The 5,968-nt window shown below is 40.7% G+C and overlaps 1 non-coding gene across 1 annotated transcript; it reads right to left on the reverse strand.

Moving 5' to 3' along the window:
* Positions 1 to 4,367: 4,367 nt before the first annotated feature.
* On the reverse strand, positions 4,368 to 4,474 carry LOC127742843 (small nucleolar RNA R71). Its single transcript, XR_008004220.1, has one exon. It is a non-coding gene; the product is annotated as a small nucleolar RNA R71 (small nucleolar RNA).
* Positions 4,475 to 5,968: the final 1,494 nt, after the last annotated feature.

Genomic DNA, 5,968 nt, shown 5'->3' on the forward strand with positions numbered 1-5,968 from the left:
CAGAAATTAAATTCAACTCAATTGGAAAATCAAAATGAAGATCTCAGGAAATCAAAGAGACTAGAAAATAACTCTAGATCTCAATTCCTTCCTTGATCAAAGTAGAAAATAATCAGCAGAAGAGAAGTAAATCAAGAAGCAAGTGAAATGTAAATCCAATTCTCAATTATGCAGAAGAACAAAGCAGAGATGTTGCAGATGGATAATGAAAACAGAATTCCTTCCAATCTCCACCCAAGATTCAAAACAGAAATGAAAACTCAAAGAGAGAGCTATCTACTACTACTACTCCCTAATGGAGCAAGCCTCCTCCAATTCCCCTGAAATGAGAATGATGCCCTTTATATAGGCTTTTTTACAAAATGAAAATAAAATGAAATTGAAATTAAAAATAAATTCACAAAATGAAATTCCTAATCTAGCTTCTCTGTGTGCCTTTGAGTCATGTTGAATAGGCTTTGCTTGCTTTGGATTTGAGGGAGAATGGGTCTTGGATGACCTTGATTCAATTTGGTGAGGAATTGAATTAAATTGAATTTTGGTTGATTTTGGCCCATATGTTGCTCCCAGGAGGCTGCCCTGCTCTTGTGGAGGGCAGAGCAGGGAAACTTTGTGTGGGTATCCAATTTGCGTGCCAAGGCTTGGAAGCATCAAGATGCTGCCCTGCCCTTGGGGAGAGCAAGGCAGTGGTGGCATGGTGCGTGCCATGCTTCCCTGGGCCGTGTCAAAGTGATGCGCGCAAGCTCCCTTGTGTGTAGCGCTCCCCACTTCCCCTTAGGTGCTTGTGTTCGAACCTTGGTGAAAGCACTTGAGGAGCAATTTTTTCTTGATTTTCCATGAAGAGAGCATGACATTGCCCTGCTCTCCAAGAGGGTAGAGCAGAAAATTGAGCGCTACTTTGCTTTGGAGTGAGGCTCCAGCTTCGAGCCCTGGTGGAAGCACTTTGGTTTATTTTCGCTTATTTTTTTGGCCCTTAAAAATGCCTTTCACTCATGCCTCAATTGTACGCCAAATATGAATTGCTATATATCGTTGGAAAGCTCTGAATGTCAGCTTTCCAACGCAACTGGAAGCACATCAATTGAACGTCTGTAGCTCAAGTTATAGCCCTTTGAAATAGGCATGGTCATGCTGTGAGCGCCCAGTTTTTACCTTAGCGAAAATTCTTGCTTCCAACCTCACTTTACATCACAATATTGCTCTGCCCTTGGCAAGAGCAGGGCAGTGTGTGCTGATTGCCTATTCTCCTTTAATTTGGTCATGGGCCACGCTTTTAAAAGCGTGGCCTAAGGCTCCAAAGTGTGTCCCAACTTCAAAGTGTGTCCCAAAGCTCTTTTTTTCTCCTTTTTAGCTTATTTTGTGCTCCTTTGCTTCTTTTTCTTCTTATTTCCTACAAGATTTATAAAATTAAAAGATCAAGGAAATATTCCAATTAAGCACAAAAGAATGCAATATTTAAGCACTAATCATCAATTTATTGTATGAAAAAGCATAGAAAAATAGGTATATGATGACTTATCATCAATGCATAATCTCATAACTTTGACTAGAACTTTGATGCACTTTATTTGCTTGATTTCAGGACAAAGGAAGCAAGGAAGAACCACGTTAGTAGCCACGTTAACCTAGTTAACGTGACCACTAACGTGGAATGGGGAAGAACATGCAACGTTAATGAGAAAAGTGATCACCAATAACGCCTGCAAAGCCATCATAAGACCACGTTAATTGCCACGTTAACTAGGTTAACGTAGTAGTTAACGTGGAGACAAAGAAAGCTCCAACGTTAGTGGTAAACGTGAACACCACTAACGCTCCAAGATTTGGCAATGAGCCACGTTAAGAGTCACGTTAACTTAGTTAACGTGAACTCTAACGTGGAAGAGAGGAACAAGGCCAACGTTAGTGACACTCACCTTTGTCACTAACGTTGGATCAAACTAGCATTGCCCACGTTAGTGGTCACGTTAAGACCACTAACGTGAAGGTTAACGTGGAGCTAAGATTGATGAGCCAGCATTAGTGACACTCACCTTTGTCACTAATGTGGAGATGGCATTCACTACCACGTTAGTGGCCACGTTAACTTAGTTAACATGAGCTCTAATGTGGAGAGTAGGGGCACTTGGAGCGTTAGTGACAAAGGTAAGTGTCACTAACGCTCTCGAAGATGAGGCATACCCACGTTAAGAGCCACGTTAGTTACACTAACGTGAACTCTAACGTAGGGACAAGGGGCACAAGGCAACGTTATTGGAAAAGGTGAGTCCCAATAACGCTTGCGAAGGTTTATAAGGCAACGTTAGTGGCCACATTAGTGCCACTAACGTTGGAGTTAACGTGGGTTATATGGGGTTGGAATGTTAGTGAAAAAGGTGATTGCCACTAACGTTCTCAAACCCACGATGTCACTTAATGTTAACTTCACTAACGCCCATGCCTAATTCATAATTTTCTGCAAGCTAAGCCCACTAAAGATTGTAACTACTTCAACTCAAGATCTAAGGCCCACATCCAAGACTTGAAGAACTCACTAGAAGATCAAGAGGAGTAGTATATATAGGAGTAGTTTTGAACTATAGAGAAGCTTAGCACTTTGGAGAACTACCCTCTGTATATTTACTTTTCTGAACTTTTAGCTAAGGATGTATTCTTTTCTGCCATTTTTCATTTCTAGAGCTATGAACAACTAAACCCCTTTCATTGGGTTAGGGAGCTCTGTTGTAATTTGATGGATCAATTATAGTTTTCATTCTTTTCTTCTTTCCTTTCTTTTGATTCACTAGAAAGCTTTTGATCTTAATTCAATTGGTTAGTTGTCTTGGAAAAGAAACTCTCCATAATTGGATCTTCTCTGAGCCTTGAAAAAGGGATGAGGAGATCATGCTAGAAATGCTTTCTCATGTTGGACCAAATTGGAGTCTGGGTGGATATAGTGACATGTAATCCTCCCAACACTTTGATTTGGAAATACATGTGGTATAATCAGTGACCACACTTCATCTCTTCCCATGAGCAATTAAATCAAGGAATTGGGCAATTGTTCAAGCTTAGAGAGATTGGGTTGCCAAGGAATTGGAACCCAATCACTTAAGATTGCCAAGGAGATCAATAGATGCTTTGATTGAGGAAGAGATAAAATGAATTTGATCCAGAGAATACAACATCTCCTAAGCCCAATGAATTCCCCATTTCTGATCATACCCATTCTCTTTACTTTCTGCCATTTATTTACATGCTCATTTCCCCAAATCCCCATCTAAGATTCTGCACTTTATTTTCTGCTATTTACTTTTCTGCCATTTAATTTTCTGCAATTCTCAAACTACATTCTTTTTAGCTCTACTAGCATACTCTTCCAACTAAAGTTGCTTGACCAATCAATCCCTGTGGGATTTGACCTCACTCTATTGTGAGTTTTTACTTGACGATAATTCGGTATACTTGCCGAAGGGAAATTTATTGAGAGACAAGTTTTCATGCATCAAGTTTATGGCGCCGTTGTCGGGGATTGATTCTATATCAACAATGATTAAGTTGGAAGTTTACTAGATTGAGCATTTTTCTCTTGTTTGTTTACTTTATTCAGTTGTTTACCTTCAGTTTGTTTCGTTTCTTTCTCACCCCCTATACCCCCTCTGTTTTCTTTCTTTATTATTATTTACAATTCTGCTCACTAACCCACTAATTGTTTGATAATTTGTAGCACTCACACTAACAATCACTCTAACAAGAATAACCTCTTCATTTTATCTCTTGCTGTGTGTTTTGTTAGTTGTATGACACAGAGAAGAGGGGGAGCTTCAACTTCCTTCGATTCAGAATCTGAAAGAACCCTCCGGAGACTAAGGAGGGAAACAAGAGAGAAAGGAGTTGTTGGTGCTGAGGAAGAGGAAGAGTGTTTTGAAACTAACATGGAGGAAAACTTGGAAAATAATCATGAAGGAGAAGCTCACAACCATGCTAGAGAAGGCCCTGCAAACCATGCTGGGCAAGAAAGGAGAGTTTTAGGCTCCTACATCAATCCAAATCCAGGAAACTATGGAAGTAGCATCCAAAAGCCCACCATACATGCCAACAACTTTGAATTAAAACCCCAGCTAATCACCCTTGTTCAGAACAATTGCTCATTTGGAGGAAGCACTCAAGAAGACCCCAATCAACATCTAACCACCTTCCTGAGAATTTGTGACACTGTGAAGTCTAATGGAGTCCACCCGAATGTCTACAGGCTGCTTTTGTTCCCTTTTTCACTCAGGGACAAAGCATCCAAGTGGCTTGAATCCTTCCCAAAGGAGAGCTTGACAAATTGGAAAGTTGTGGTAAACAAGTTTTTGGCAAGATTCTACCCTCCTCAAAGAATTAACAGGCTGAGAGCTGAGGTACAAACCTTCAGGCAACAAGATGGTGAGACTCTCTATGAGGCATGGGAGAGGTTCAAGGACTTAACAAGAAGATGCCCACCAGATATGTTCAATGAATGGGTTCAACTTCACATTTTTTATGAAGGTCTTTCTTATGAGTCAAAGAAGGCTGTAGACCATTCATCAGGGGGCTCTTTAAACAAGAAGAAAACCATTGAAAAAGCCATAGATGTCATTGAAACAGTAGCTGAGAATGACTACTTCTATGCCTCTGAAAGAAGCAATACTCGAGGAGTAATGGAGCTGAACCACATGGATGCATTGCTAGCTCAAAATAAGATGATCACCAAGCAGCTAGTAGATCTTACCAAGAAGGTGGAGGAAAACCAAGTTGCAGCAGTCATCACTTCATCACCAGCTCAAGAAGGAGTGAATATAGAAGAAGAAGGTGATTGGAAATAAGCCAATTATGTTGGAAACTCACCTAGGCAAATCCATGATTCATACTCCAAAACTTACAACTCTGGATGGAGAAATCACCCCAACTTTGGGTGGGGAAATCAACAAGACCAAGGCCAAGACTAAAGACGCCACAACCACAACCCCAACAACAATGCAACTCACCAACATCCCTCACAGAGGTCCTATCAACAACCACCTAATCCCAACCCACCATCACTAACCGAGGATAGACTTTCAAAGATTGAGACTCTACTTGAAGACATATGTAGAGAAATCCAAGACAATAAGGTGTTTAAGGAGGAAGTGCGAGCCAATATCAAAAACCAAGGGGAAAACATCAAGAGACTGGAGTCTCAAGTAGGGTATCTAGCTCAACAAATTCCCAAACCGACTGATGGTTTTCCAAGTGACATAGAGAAGAACCCAAGAGGAGAAACAAAGAAAGTAAGGTGGGAAGAATGTAAGATGATCACCACAAGTGATGAGAGGAGTATGGAGGAAGTAGAACACCTCCAAGACAGTCCAAAGGGAAATCATGAAGAAAGAAACTCTGCAGCTCAATTCACACTCAAGGAAGAGCTGAAGGATAGGGAGATACTGAACCCATATGCACCATTCCCCCAAAGGCTTAAGGGTGGTGTAGCAGGGAGAATGTTTTCAAGGTTCCTCAACATGTTTGCATGTCTTGATGTAAATATACCATTCATTAAGGCTCTCTAGCAAATGCCTTCCTACATCAAGTATATAAAGGAGCTATGGTGCACGAAATTGCAATAACACTTTTTGCAATCCGCACAACTAACCAGCAAGTGCACTGGGTCGTCCAAGTAGTACCTTACGTGAGTAAGGGTCGAATCCCACGGAGATTGTTGGTTTGAAGCAAGCTATATTTATCTTATTATTCTTAGTCAGGATGCCAACAACAGTGTTTTTCAAGTTCAGTGAAGAAAGGGAAAAGGGCATAAAATAAATACTTGTTATGCAGTAATGGAGAATATGTTGGAGTTTTGGAGATGCTTTGTCTTGATTTATTCCTGTAATGTAATATTCCATCCATGGAAAAGTGCAAAGTTCCCTCCATGACAAGCTGTATGTAGGGCGTCACCGTTGTCAATGGCTACTTCCCATCCTCTCAGTGAAAA

This window comes from Arachis duranensis, chromosome 1 (assembly GCF_000817695.3).
Source record: "Arachis duranensis cultivar V14167 chromosome 1, aradu.V14167.gnm2.J7QH, whole genome shotgun sequence".
Lineage (NCBI taxonomy): Eukaryota > Viridiplantae > Streptophyta > Magnoliopsida > Fabales > Fabaceae > Arachis > Arachis duranensis.